This window comes from Varanus komodoensis, unplaced genomic scaffold, assembly GCF_004798865.1.
Source record: "Varanus komodoensis strain SLA01 unplaced genomic scaffold, ASM479886v1 scaffold16, whole genome shotgun sequence".
Lineage (NCBI taxonomy): Eukaryota > Metazoa > Chordata > Lepidosauria > Squamata > Varanidae > Varanus > Varanus komodoensis.
Window position 1 is genome coordinate 24063755 of NW_025335468.1, and position 15514 is coordinate 24079268.

Consider the following 15514-nt stretch of genomic DNA (forward strand, 5'->3'; position numbering starts at 1 on the left):
GACTGGTTGGAATTTTCGAGAGAAGAAGTTTATTTACCTGCAGGGACCACACTCGTTAGAATGCGGTCTCGAGCAGAGGGAAGACATTGTTTTTATACTCTTCTACACTTAAGCTTGAATGACAGCAAACAATAGGGGAACAATAGGGGGACAATAGGGGAAAACACATTTGCACATTTATCATGTTAAAGCAAGCAAGCGAGGGTACAAGGGCGTAACGTCTGCGGTGATGCTGGTAATGCTGGAGCGTAGCCTGCTTTGTTGTCAGCCTTGCGTAGAGTGCACATCCGTGTTCGTGTCCTTGTTCTCACGCGAACAGGACACCCTGACCATGCTTTTTACTCGTGACGAGCCATGCCCTGGCTGTGTTTTTGATTATGAGGGGGGTTACAACAAACCCCTTGCGCTGCAGGGCCTTCCACTTCAGCCTCAGGCTCCAGATCCAGGTTCACCACTGCTTCTGGGCTGGGACTTAAATGGTCTTGACGGTCTGTTTCATAATGAACGTGCCCAAGAGTTAAGATCCGCTGGAGAGGCCCTTCTGAGGGCGCTGTGGCTGCAGAGCCCCACTGTGAGTCATGTGTGAATGGACTTCTCCTCTGGTGCCCCAAGCTAGGGAATGCAGTCCACTAGGAATCACAGCTGGTCCAACTTCTTGGCCTTTAGAAGGGATGGAAAGATTAACATTTTCATTTAGGCTTTCAATTAATATATTTTAACAGGTTTTTTTTCATGTTCTTAATGTTGAAGTAGTTTCTGTTCTTACACTGGTGTACACAGCCTTGATGGGTATTTGGAAGATAAGATAGCATATAAATGTAAATAAATAAGTGATAACAAAGGCATGTGAACCTGTTGTGTCTTGTGCTCCAAGCATGCCGGTGACTGGACTGCCTTCCTGGGTACTTTTATCATTGTCTTATTGAACAACAGCACCACATTCGTCATCTAAGTCACATCCATGGGTCTCCTCTGAGGAAGACTGAGAAGTAATGAGAAAGAAGGGCTTCCCAGGGTGCTCAGCTTCTGGCACAGTCACAGAATGATAGCCACAGCAAGGCCTTCCTCTTATTTCAGCATCAGGTTAAGACATCCTTCTATTCTTCATGCATTTAGTGGCATATAAGGTTTTATCACCTGGTTCCTGGATTTTTCACTCTGCACAGACAAAATTATTCAGATGGGTGAGTGTGCTGTTCATACACATTTATGCAAATAGCTTTATATTATATACAATATTGTATTTTTGAACTTTGTCATCTTTGTAAACTGTCCAGATAACCTTATCCATAGGACAGTGTAAAAATGAAATTCATTCATTACAGCACAAGAAGAAATCTCAGATTGAAACCCCACAGATAAAATGAGGTACCTTTATCAGATCATCTCATGTTTGGCATGTGGGAATGGAGATGTATCATAAAGAATTATTTTATAACCCTTTGTTTAGGAGACTAGTCCTTTGAGGGACAAAACAGCTTTTATTTAGATAATTGACTCCTGATCAAAATAAGAAAAGAAGTTATGAAAAATTAAATATATCTAACATGCCGTCCAGATCTGCATTTTTAAATTTTGGATTTTCCAATATGCAATGGTCTCCTGTATTTAACATTTAGACTTTCTTGGCATTTGAAAGAAAGCTTAAACCGATCCCTTAATTATTCAGTTTAAATTAGACTTTATCCCTGAATTGCTGCAAGCTATTCCTAAGTGCTTGTCATTTTTAACAATAATTTGTTTCATGGCTGCGCTCTTTTCCCTACAAAGGCATAACACATTAAAAGGTCACTTTTAACTTTTGTCTTCTCAAGTGACTTCAAACCTTTGTCTAGAGTCTAAATGATTTTTCAAAGAAATTGGCTAATTTATGTCAATTTGCATATCTTCTCTTTTATTGAATAGAGAAGTTTTACACAATAGCAAAAACTGTGTTTCTAATTTTAGAGGCCAGAGTTGGTCTGCCAATTTTAAAACCCATCTTAAAGGGAAGCAATAATTTGCTTACAAAGTGGGGAGAATCATCAGGTAGGTAGCCATTAACCATGTTAAGCCCTGCATTAACTGCACTTGTTATGGGCACAGGGGTTGCCAGTAGTACTTGATCGGTGACATTTTTCTAAAGCTAATTGTAACATTAATTTCAGAGTAAAAAGTAGCGATTCTTTGCAGCCATTGCTTGGCACTTGATGCTATGCCTTCCCACAGAATAAATTTCATTTCAGACATGTATAGCTGACAATGGCACCACGTTATTAAGTATACTGAGCTCAGCGCAGAGACACTGTGTGTGCTTTGAAGGGAGCCCTGGGTGCCTGGCATCTATAGGCTGACCTCTTTTGCCCTGAGATGCCTCTTTTGTACTGTCCTGTCATCAGGTCTACTAAGAAGGAAAGGTTTTTTTCTTCTATTGCAGTATCAGAGATTCTGCATTTGTTAGTAGCTGTCTTCTCTGTGATATTTATGGAATATTCTTACAGAATAGAGAATATTCCTCTTTCATATTTTTATGTATGGTATTGTTCTTCAGCAGCAATAACACATGTAGATTCCCAGCCAGAGGAACAAGGCAGCATAAAGATAAAATGGGTCAAATCTAAATGGGTTGGATCCTTATTAGCTCTTTCTGTTCATGGAAGCATCTGTGGTCCAGTGAAGGCTTCCACTGTTCTAGGAGATCAGTGAGGTGATTGTTGTAGAGTCTCCTTTTCTCCCACAGCCTCTTCTACCACCTCCCAGGCTGTCTCATGGGGTTTCCTAATTCTCCTCAACAAATTTCAGGAGATACTGGGAGCTGCAGGGAGAAGGAGAAATCAGAGATCACTTTACCTGTTCCTCCAGAGGGAACATCCTATGGGAAAGGCTCATCAAAGCATTCAAACCTATGGCCACCATAATAAACACATCAGTCTTTCCTTCTCTCTATCATCTAGCTATCTGTGCATAAATAGAAGTAGATGCTCATTGGAAAATATTTCTACTGTAATTTAATATGCCAAGTATAATAATGATCTCAAGATCTAGTCACAAGATCTACCAGTTATTCCTTCCATTTATACTATCGCTTTTCATATTTAATATTCCTTTGGATTCATAGAATGCTAACCACAATTGCTATATATCCAGTACGATTCTCTCTCTCTCTCTCTCATTCACATACATTGGGAATATTGAGAATGGTAGGATCTCTCTCTCTCTCTCTCTCTCTCTCTCTCTCTCTCTCTCTCTCTCTCTCCCCCCCCCACATTCCCTCCCTCTCCCCTAAATAATGAAGTTGGCACCTTAATATCATGTATGATTCATTTTACAATTTCATCTACTACACTTGTTTTCTAAGTTTGGTCTCCTTGCCCACCTCCAGAGTCTGTCCACGAATAAACCTCTGTGCCCTTTGTTCCTCATACCTATGCTATAGCAGTAGTAGTCAAACATGCTAGTTTCTGTGGCATGCTAGGGTTCTGTGGTAAGAAGGGTGGCCATGGCAGGCATATCCCAAGTAGCCACAAGGCACCCTCTCGGTGCTAACAAGGTGATATCTCCAGCCTCAACTCTGACCAGAACTGAATGCTCAGAAGCTGACATATATCTTCGAACCTCTGATGGCACTTTCCGTGGGTAGCAGTATGCGTGGATTGTGGATGGATGAAGAGGCCGGCAGCAATACGTGAAGCTGGAATTAGGGGGTAAGGTTCCCATTCTATGGAGGAAACCTCCTACATGCCTTGAAGGGGCTCCCTTTGACTCAGCCATATACGCTGGGGCATGCACATTATTGTTGTCAAAGGGCAGGGATAGTCACGCGTGTTCCTCCCAGCCCCTTCCCATTGCCTGAATGATACCATGGAAACATTACAAATGGCAATGGCAGGCCAATCTGTAGCAGAACTATGCCTAACCCCTCTGATGCCTGTTATCCCTTCTGAATTCACACCCTGCTACATTTCTTTTACTTAGTATGCTGAACAGTTGGGAAAAGGAAGAAGCAGTGAAGATACAACAATAACAACAGTTGAGAAAAAGAAGAAGCTAGGTAGGAAGAAGAAACACTGAAGCAGGGAGAAGTGTTGAGCATACAGTTTTTGTGCTCTTTGTTGCATGTCAGGAAGCTCAGCCAGCATCCATACAATGGGGATGCCTATTCACCAGTGAACCCCTAGTTCTGTCCTGAGACTGCAAATTAGGACAGTGGCTTCTGGGAAACAGGAGGAGTTTTTTGAAAGTTTATCAGGCAGTGTTGATGTGGAAATGAGTAATGATGGAGAAACATCCCCGAAATAGAGCTCTATTTCATAACTACTATTCTTCTCCAACAAGGTGTAACTGCCCGGGGCGATGAGTGGGGCTTCATAGGCCTGATCCCTGCATGAACCTACTCTGAGGTAGTGTGGCAGACTTGGTAATTACTTGAGCAGACACATCCACATCAAAAATGTTCCTTAAAGTTTTTTAAGGGTTGTTTTTATTTTTAAAAGGACTGCAGGTGGCGCAGTGGTTTAAACTGCTGTGCTGCTGGGCTGGTTGATCGAAAGGTCGCCGGTTTGAATCTGCACAACGGGGTGAGCTCCTGTTGCTTTGTCCCAGCTCCTGCCAACCTTGCAGTTCGAAAGCATGCAAATGCAAGTAGATAAAAAGGTACCACTTCAGTGGGAAGGTAACAGCATTCTGTGCACTTTGGTGTTTAGTCATGCCAGCCACATGACCACGGAGACTGTCTGTGGACAAATGCTGGCTCCCTCGGCTAGGAAACCGAGATGAGCACCGCCCACTAGAGTCAGGCATGACTGGACTTAACGTCAAGGGGAAACCTTTACCTTTACCTTTATTTTTAAAAGAAAGAAAATGAAATGACTGTCCTAAAACACTCACAGGAAAGTCTGTTGCTTTAGACTAGCTTTGGTACACCACTTTCAGAATCCCTGGCCATTAGCCATGTTGGCTAGGGCTTATTGGGATTGTAGTCCAAACCATCTGGAGGACATCAGCTTGCCTGTATCTGTTCTAGAATCCTCTGCATTAAGTGAAAGATTCATGGCAAGCTGGACAGGGTCTAATGGCAGATGACTAGATAGATAACATGCTTCTTGTGTTTTTAATCCTCTGCTCAACAACATCAGTAAAGAGTTTTAAGAGGATAGATGAAATAATGAATCTGTCATTCTGCTAAAAACACACATGACCAAGTATACTTGGTCAAAGTTGAGTACTAACACAGAGACAGCAATAGAGTTTTCCACAGTTCTGTGGTCTTTAGTTACAGACTTAGAGAGCTAGTCAGGGGCTATACTGGTGCAAACAATAAGAAATATGCTTGGCAGCTCCCTCAAGGGAATGGATGTCATATTAGTCTCTGCCTATAAAGCTTTTTAGCCTCCTTGTGGCTGATGGAATTGCTGCAATTTGTCAAGTTAATTAGAAAGCCCTCTGCACCTTTAAAATTATGAAGGAAGTGCTGGGCTCATTAAGAACATACTGCTCTGGTCCAGAAAAGTACCACAGATAAAAGAAAAGAAGCTGAGTTTAGAGGGCTCTTTCATAATGCAAAACTTTACTGCAGATAAATCTCTCTGCTAGAGCAGAGATCCTCAAAAAGAACGACATGGGCTTCAGCTGCTGAAAAAGGCTGAAAAACACAACTTAACCATTTCTGAGAAATACACGCACAGGAAAAACACCCAGCTGCTCCATCTGTTGACAACTGAAGTTCAGAGCCCTATCACGAACAACATGGATTTTGGGTTTAGCAGGCTTTGGGAGAGATCAGGCAACAGGGGAACATTGGAAATATGAGATTGGCTTCATCCTCTTTTGATGGCTTTGATTCATAAATCTGTTGAATAGATCAGGAAATACTTTATTACCAATGCACTCCATGTGCACTGGGTGTCTTGGGACCAAAATGGATATATCTCTAAGTCTGTGACTAGCTGCTAGATCTGTTTTGTATTTCCTCTCTGGAGCAGGCCCTGGGCCCAGCCCAGATTTGGGGCTCTGAACTTACTGTAAAGTAAAAACATGAGAGGGAGAGAGAGAGAGAGACTAAGTAAAGAAACCAATGGTAATATCCATAAGCCTCCAAATTCAGAAGATTACAGGCATCTGATGCAGGGTGGGAGAAATGCTGAGGTGAGCCCTTCCTCCCTCCTCCTCCCAGCCTGCAAATCAGCACCATGGCTGCTTTCAGCCATCTAGTTGCAGCACTTTGGATGAAGGAGGGAAGTTAGAATACCATCCAAATACATCATAACCTGGATCCAGCCATTTCCTTTCACCACCCCGGAATTCCCTCTTCACCTTTCATAGAAGCCATTCTTATGACCTCAGAGATATATCCAGTGTGGTTCTTTCATACTGGCTTCAAAGGGGAGGAGGGCAATCTGAGTGCAGATCTGAGGTCATCCATATTTTTTCTGACCTTGCATCTGGGAAGTCAAACACACACTATGGCTCTGTAGGCACAGCCTAGGAACCATGGGATGACTCTCTAAGGGTGCAGCAGTATGCATGCTTAGATGATGAGAAGTCCTACAACTTCCCTCAGTTGCTAGATATGCATTTAAAACATAGGTATTATTCTGCACTGCACATACAGTAGCAGCATGGACTTCAGACACAATGGGAACTATCGATTCCTGGAACAAACCATATTCTTTTCCAGAATGAGGCAAGTCAGTAGTGCTGGTCTGATCCATCAAGGCTTTTCTGAAATTCTTATATTCTTCTATCCTTTTGTACTACAATATATTAATGCCAGGTTTCCACCCACTAAACTTTAGCACTATGTGCAAATGATCCCTTACAATATTCTACCTTACCTGAGGCCAGATGAATTGTAGGGATAAGTTTGCCAACTTTTGTCAGGCTGAGGAGAACTCCAATGATTTACCCGCTGGTAGGGCTTACTATCAGCAGGGATTATAGGCATATACTGTATTTTTCCCTGTAAGGGTGTTTGTTTTTCTTTGGGTTTTTTAACTCTAGTTTTTGCTGCTGCTGTAGTAACAATAGCACCATTCTAGCACACAATTTGTATTCTCCACAATACCCCACATGTGGCATTGCTCTGGAGCATCGCATGTGAGAGAGTGAGGGGGTAAGGTGAGACCATCACCGCAACAAGTTGAAAAAATGGAGACAATTCTGCATAGCAACATTTTATTCCTACTGGGGTAAGAAAAAGAAAATCCTTTTTCTGAGAAAAAGGGCTGCTGCTGATAATCCTTAATGACCTTATTCTAGTTCTCATTCTTTGGGGTTCAGCACCTTCCCTGGGGTCTCTTCACTATTACCCCTTTTTCATAGAGTGGAAGAAGACACATGTTGGACCTGTTTGTACAACACACTAAGCCCTGCTGAAAATAAGACACAGTGGGTAGGTTGTTTGCTCACTAACTCAAGTTACTCCCCAAGATGATTGTCATGCCACAGTTTGTTTTCCGCTTAGTCCTCCTGCTTGCTCCTGGTTTGAATCCCAGGAACCCTCACAGCTTTGTTACATCAATGGACTTTTTCTGTTATTGGTACACTTTCTGTACTGGGTGACTTTTGCCTTTGCCAGCTCAAGAGAGAGACTTTTCTACCCTTCCATCAGATCTCAAAGACATCCCTGAGAAATAAAGAGTTATGCTTTCATTCACCTTCCTCCTCCCTTCCCTTTTCTGTCCTCCACCACCCTGAAGATTTTTCTGAGCAATAAGAGTAAAAGCCTTCTCCCTGTCAAACATGCAATCCTTTTTAGGCTTTTGGCTGCCCTTCAATTCATAAAACAAACAAAACACTTCCTTGGCTGCTTCTCACAGCCAGGAAAAAGCGATTCTTCTTTTGCTATCAGAGCTACGCATGCATGTGTGTGTCCTGCAATGGTCAGATTCAGTATTTTGTTAAACTATAGACAGGCAATGGTCAAAGACACAGTTTACCCAGTGAGATGAAGACTTAAAAAGATAATATAAACGAGCAGCCAAGGTCAGAATGGGGATGAACGGTCAGATGCAATACATAGTCCAGGAAGCAGTGAAGCAGGAGTCCAAAGGCAGTAGCACAGAGGTTCAGTCACAGAACAAAGGCACTTTACCTGGTGCATTGCACTTTCTAGCAATAGCTGCCCTGCTAATGCAGGTTTATGTTCTAAGAGCTTCTCGAGACCCATCCCGTCCAGTTTCCAAGGAGTCCTTTCCTCTCAAGAAGTCCTTCTTTCAATTCAATCGTCTCCTTTAAGGACTCCTTTTGACCTGTCTCTTGAGGTGAAGACACTCTTGAAGGTTAGGTGGCATGCAGCCTCCACCTCAGAGGTAAAACACCCCTCCTTCTGTGGGGATAGATTCAGAATCATCTTTCCTGTAGGCCCTTGGTGTTGGCCATCGTTAGGGACTCTAAATTTTCAAAGCAGGGCACAGTGATATGATCAATTTATCTCTGGGTAAGCATGCACTGCCCCAATTCAGGTCCACAGAAAATCAGGAGTGGGGCAATTTAAATTTTGCTCCTCCTGTTTTCATGCCAGAATTTTCTCTTCTGTTGTTTCTGAGATACTTTCCCCCGCCTTTTAACCCTCCCCAGTTGCCATGGTACCAAATTGAGCACTCATGTCCTTAACCAGAGCCAAGACAATCATGCATATACACATAGCTCTGCCCAGAAAAGGAACTTCAGCTCACAAGGAGAAAAAACAGGGTCACATTCAAATGTAGCACAAAACTGGATGAAAGAGAAAAGCAGCATATGAATTTGCCAAGCAGAGCTCAGCAAGCAAGATTGCAAGGACCAGACAGGTTGTTTGTAGCCTTTGGAATACTCCACACTGAAACTGCTGTGCTGGTTTCAGATGCCACACCAAGCTAGCCTGAATAAACCAACAACAAGCCATGGTAAGCCTTCCTGGGATGTCTCGTAAAGGACAGGGTATAAATATTGTAAACACACACACACACACACACACACACGCGCGCGCGCGCTTTGTGAATGGTTAACAAACTGTGCTGGATTCACCTTGCCCAGTTCAAACAAACTTGAAAGGCCTCTGAAATAAACATGGCTCACAACCACCATGGGTTATCATGCTATGCAAACCAAGTCATTCTAATGTGGTCTGTCTAATAAAGATATTTATAATATTGCTGGGGAAAGGGGATTATTGCATCCAGCTTCAGGGAAAAGATGGGGCTAATTCTTTGTCAAAATATTTCTTCCAATTTTTTATTCATTTTCTTCCCCATGAATGAAGCTGCTTCTACCTCATTTTTAGGGTATGGTAACATTTATTTTGCCTTTATTTTGTTGGCATTTTTGAGTTTACAGAATCATTGCATGGTGGTTGACATGACTGGTTTTTTTTCTCATTATACATCTCCTTTGATTCGCAGCATCTTAGCCTACCTGTGCTTCCTGATCTGAGGAAGATCTATGGGAAAAAATACCTCAGGATGCCTTCTCCTGGGCATTATTTGGAATCTACAAAACTGAGGAGGTTACAGGTTTCCAAAGAAATAATTGTGCAGTGAAACTCATGTATATAGTCATCTGATAAATAAGGTAAACAAAATAACCGCAGACCCTACCCATGAAAATATCTCTAAAAATATATTTTTACATTTCAGTTTCATTTCAAAAAGAGTTTCTTTTCTGTCAAATGGAAATGGGGAAAGGGGGAAATATGGAAGAAATTTTCAACACAGCATTGGTAATAGCTTGTGAATGGTTAACAGAATATGTCCATAATTTGATAATGAATTAATTTATTAGAAAACCTCAATGGAACAGGCACCATATAAACCAAGATCATTAAATATTGGATACCACAGATATTATGTGTGGTTGGGACTGCAAATTTACTGCATGCTATGGAGCTTCTGTGCTATGAGAGAAGAATTATTTAAGCCGTGGGAACCATTAATTGCTTTACATACTCAAAAGGTGAACATAATTATATCATCAATTACCTGAAAAGCAATGAACCTGCCAAAAGAAAAGATTCCCACAGCAAAAGAAGAATGGTCTGAAATGTTATACAGAAAAAAACAGAACCCAGTGAAATGTGTTCTGTAATGTCAGTTACACATCCCTTGAGCTGGGATGGTAACTTGATTGCCATGCGTACAGCACCCAGCACATAACTGGTGCACACAGAATGTCTGATTATTTGTGGCAGCACCATTCATTTGTAACAGATGCAAGATTCCATCTTGACATACAAGATGAAAGTCGAAGGAGAGGACAATCAGAGTTAGGAAGCCAGGGAATGAGCACGAGATCTAGTCAGCCCAAAGTCTGGAGGTTACTGTCTTACTGCTTATTTCCAAGGTAGTTCAAGGCTGATTTAGTTATTATTAATCAGGGCAAGACATAAGGATGAATTAGTTTTGTTCATATGTGATTGTGAACATACTAATGTCATGATTCCCAGACTAAGCTATTTCCCTCTATTGTGTGGGATTATTATAGCTAAGATGTTTTAAAGCCAGACAAAACGGTACTGCTGGGAAAAGGATCCAAACTAGGAAAGCCAGAAATTGTTCAGAACCAAGCACTTTGGATGATGACTATAGAAAAGACAGAAAAGACCATCATGTAATAATCATTCAACTGAAAATGTGAAAAAATACAAGCAGAAGAACGCACTGTGTAGCTTTAATGATTACAGTATCAGTGACCACAGAGTGGGACATAGAAATTCAGGGGAAATGTGCTTAAAGGATGGCCTACTGTTTTCTGAACTGAAAGTGCAGCCCCAGGTTCAACCAGTTGCAGCCATCTTAGAACATAAGTCAAGCACAAAAGATTTCTAAAGTGCTGAAATTCCAGCTGTGCAGTAATCATTGATAAAAGTCTATCACAGTTGGAAATACAGAGAAATCGGGTGCCTTCAGAGAGCCAATAATTAAATATCACTCCCAATGTGGATGCTTACTGTTTCACGGACTGTTAATGGAAAAATGTTTTACATCAGTTAAAGAGAACCATGCTTGAAGAAGCAAAGCAGAAAGGAGGGAAACAGTTCATATTTTTCTAGTACACTCATCAAAGAGACTCCAAGCCCAACTAGAAGACCTCTAGGAAACAGATTTTCACTCAGGCACCTTTTAATTTGGTTCAATAATACTTTTTCATGATCATTGGAAGGAACTTCTAATTGCAACTATATATCTTAACAAGACTTCAGGAAAGATGAAGAATCGATGAAATCGTTCTTCACCTACGATTGCATGGAGTGCCTGCTGGAAGAAAATGTCGGAGCTACTTAAACCACTTGGATTGTTTCTATTCAAAAAACAAAAAACAGCATCACAGTTCAGATGACTATTTGGAGGCATCCAATCTAGTTACATGGGGTTAAAAATATGGAAATGATGCTTACAGTTTCTTCTGTGTTGATGAATGAAAAGAGGTACAGCTGAATACATATCATTCTTGGCTTTGGAAAAACTATGGGAAACTGAATGTTAACAATATCTTGGTATAGGACTCCTCTCTCTGTCACCCTCTCAAATTTGTTCTTTCTGCAGTTCCTCCTGGTGATTACTGCAAGTGTAATATGCTAACCAGATTGCAATTATACTTTGATATCCACACTCTTTTGAACTTTGAGATGTACTTTTCTGGTTAAAAATGTAGTTCTCCAATTAAAAATGTATAAAGTATACAAAATTGCATACTTTAGGTAAAATATATATATAATTGAAAATGACTTTAAAATGTGGTATATTTGTAGAGAGATGAAACATTTTGTATAGTTTCCAGGCATGAAATGAAATCTATTCATCCACTATTGGAGGTAATGGAGGCTCATGAATTATATATCTCACTCTAGAAAGGAGGTTGCACTTTTTGCAGCTTCATTAAAAAAAAGAACTATTCTAGAATGAAGGTGAACTTTATGCATATTAGACATTTAAAGGACCTACAACTTCCAGCATTCCCCAGCCAGCTTCCTGGAATATGATGGGAATTGTAAAACTTTCTTCAGTGTAAGTAGGACTATACCCTTAGTCCGTTTATTATCAATTGTTAACCATATCTGTTTAGTATTACCTGGAAAACCTGTCCATTCTTCAACTTAGTTAATTCTTCAGCTAATTTATTTATGTCTAATTTATGTCTAATTTATTTATGACACTTGTAGTCCACCCCATAGCTCTCTGGATAGCTCACAAAACAATGATATACAGAATAAAACCAGCAATTTTAGGAAGCACTAATCCAGCATCTTAAAAGAATCGTTAACATGGCAACAGGAGACAATATACATGACAAATAGAAGCAAGCGGTAAGAAAACAAATGCAAGCATAATTATGCTAAAAACAGTATGAAATTAAAATGTCTTCACCTGGGATAGAAATCAAACCATGAGGGTGCCCATTGTGTCTCCTTAGGGAGGACATTCCGAAAGTGAGACGTGATGACGGAGAAGCCCTTTCCCTTGTTGTTTCCCCTTTTACTTCCTTGGACAGCACTGAGGGCAGGGCTTGCTTAGAAGGTCTTCCACTGAATATCTTAACAGTCTGGTTGGGATATATGGAGACAGGCATTCTGATGTGGGAATGGCTTTCTCCAGGCAGCCACGCATGACCCTGTCCCCATCCTCTTTTCCCTCACTGCTTATCATCTGGCAACCTCCCAGCTTTTGCACGGTTTTTTGCCCATTCAGAAAGGCTGAAATACTTCGCTTAAGGCTTAGTTAAAGTGATCAGCGATATGAAAGTTCATCCAAGGAAGCCCCCTTAAATTAGCAACGACCCCATGTGCAAGTGATACCATAAAGACTACAAGAGAAAGAGATAAAGTGTACGAGACTTGAAGGGATGAAAACCGAAATGAAAGTGTCCCCCATCTCACACCAAAAAAAAAAAAAAAATGTTGGTGGGCGAGAATGAGGGTGACACCAGATATAAAAGAAGAGCTAAAAGGAAAATAAAAGTACCTCCAGGGATACTGAAAGACTCTTTGTAAGAGGAAAAGAGTGGGAGACAGCTGATATAAAACTGGAAGTGCTGGCAGTAGTGGTTCATCCTAGCTCATGAACTTGTGAAATAGTCACCTGTTGCTCTGGTAGAAAAGACCACACAGCATTTTCTTATTACACAGGGTTTTTATTTATTTATTTTTTGCCTGTTCACAGAGTTGTAGCCCACTCAGCAATAATGCCAGGAAAGGGGCAAGCCACATCATGTGAATCAAATACTGACAATGGCGGTATCGTTGCACTGCAGTCTAGCTTTACCTTATCTGGTTTGGCAAAGATTGAATTCTTTTGGTGACCTCTATTATAGTTATACAGAGACTTTGTTCAAAACCTTACCAATCTTCTGAACAACCTTCATATATCCTTTATGTTACTGCAGTCTCTAGGTTTGTCATTTTTATTCATGCATCAATAAAGGAACTAAAATGACTGCATGGAATTACCTCTTAGGACAAACAAACCCATTATAGTGGAAGGATGAGCTATTGTTACTCATTTATCTATTTTTCTGTTAAGTAAACTATTTCTAGTTTATTCAGGCTACATTCCAAGGAAACTGCTTGTAACCCCTCTCAACTCAGATGATTACGGACAACGTGTGCATCTTGTGTAAGTAAATCAGAAGGGCAGAGGCAAAAGTCACCTCTGTGCTCCTCTGGCCATGCAAAACATCTAGATGCCAGTTTTGACTGTCTATGTGTTCTGCCTTAAAGCATGAGGAGGGGAGCCACGGGTGTCTCCTGCCTTCCCCAGTTACTTCCCATCCACAAAAGCTCATCTCTGAGGTAGCTTTTGTGACCTGGGAGCCACAGACCAAGGGCTTCTTTCTTCACCAGCTGCACTGGCAGAGACAGAGGGAGCTCATAGGTCAGATTCCCTGCTTTGATCACAGAATAAGTTTCTGAGGTCAGAGCTGGGACTCCCATTATCTTACAAGCATGCAGACTCTCTCTAGCAACTCTCTCAATGATTGGTATAACATTTTTACAGGCATACCATACAAGGGAATTGTAACAAGTGAATTCAATAAATGAAATAAACAAGTGCATGTATGTGCAATGATCGAGGCACAGTGCAAAAGGGAATCTTTAACCAGTTCTATGATCATAGCAATATCTTATTTGCACAGTCTAATCAATTCACCGATGTGCATTGGTAACTGGGCAAAAAAGAACTGAAAACTTCATTAAATGGGGCACTTGTAGCAAGATCTAGACCTCTATCATATCTAGACATTTGGAAAAATAGTAGCTTACCGGTGCATCAAGACCATCCTGCAAACGAGAGAAACAATCCAAAACAGCAGAAATTTGGATTGGGACACTATGGAAAACTCAGGATCAAGTCATACATTATATTATTTACATAGCATGCATTTCCTTTTTTTGTTTGTTTTGACTCTTAAGAAAAATGTGGGATCCCAATTTGAATCTGAACCACTACATGTTTCTCTCATCTCCAATTCTGCCTATCTTGGCAGTTACGGAAAGGTAAAAAGCTTATATAAGCACCAGTTAAGGCTTTTTCTAAGCACTGCATGGTGGAGAACAGCTCTGAGGGAAAATGGTTGAGGAGGGAAGCATTAAAATTCTTTTTCTCACATGCAGTGGTTCCAGGATGGGTCTTCAGAGCAAAGAAAGGTAGCTTCACGTTACATAACCCATGTAAAATGAAGCATGACCCTAAATGGTATGCGCATGACTTGCATGCCAAAGATCCTAGGCTCAGTCTCCAGCATTTCCAGATAGAAAAGACTTTTGTCTGACACCCTCCAGTGTAGGCAATACTGAACTATATGGACCAAGTTCATGAGGGGCTGCAGCTTAGTGGTAGAACACATGTTTTACATGCAGGATCTCCAAAGTTTAGCTCCTGGCATTTCTGTCTTAAGTCTACTGAGATTTTAATACCTGAGAAGGTGCTTAGGATCTCCGTACTGGATCGTTGCCCCTCCTGGCTTATTAAAACCACTAAGGAAGGAATAACTGGCTGGGACAGGGAGGTGATTAATACCTCTTTGTGTGAGAGGGTGATCCCCCACTTCCTTAAAGAGGTGGTGGTGAGATCACTTCAGAAGAAATCCTCCTTTGATCCATAAGACCTTAATAGATTTAGGCTAGTAGCAAACATATTCTCAGGCAAGGTTCTTCAAAGGGTGGTTGCCAATCAACTCTTGATGAGACTATTTGGGTCAATTTTAGTGAGGATTCAGACCTGGTTTTGGCATGGAAACAGCCTTTGTGCCCTGTATGATGAGCTATTCTGGGAGGTGAAGTGTGATCCTGTTGATGCTCCTGGACATCTTGGTGGCTTTCAATACCATTGATCAATGGGGCAATTCTCTGAGCTAGGAGTGGGTGGTACTGTATTGCAGTGGTTCTGCTCTCGAACTTGGCCTGTCTCTAGAAGGTGGTGCTTGAGGAATACTGTTCAGCCCTGTGGATTGTCCAGCATGGAGTGTGTCAGGGATCTGTACTATTCTCCATTTACATGAAACTACTAAAGACCCTAGTCTGAAATGGTGGAGAGCCACTACTGAGCAGAGTTGGCAACACTGG

The 15514-nt window shown here is 41.3% G+C and overlaps 1 long non-coding RNA gene across 1 annotated transcript; it reads right to left on the reverse strand.

Moving 5' to 3' along the window:
* Positions 1-401: 401 nt before the first annotated feature.
* On the reverse strand, positions 402-12549 carry LOC123021274. Its single transcript, XR_006414291.1, has 3 exons — positions 12321-12549; positions 853-1158; positions 402-660 (listed from the first exon to the last, which is right to left on the reverse strand). It is a non-coding gene; the product is annotated as an uncharacterized LOC123021274 (long non-coding RNA).
* Positions 12550-15514: the final 2965 nt, after the last annotated feature.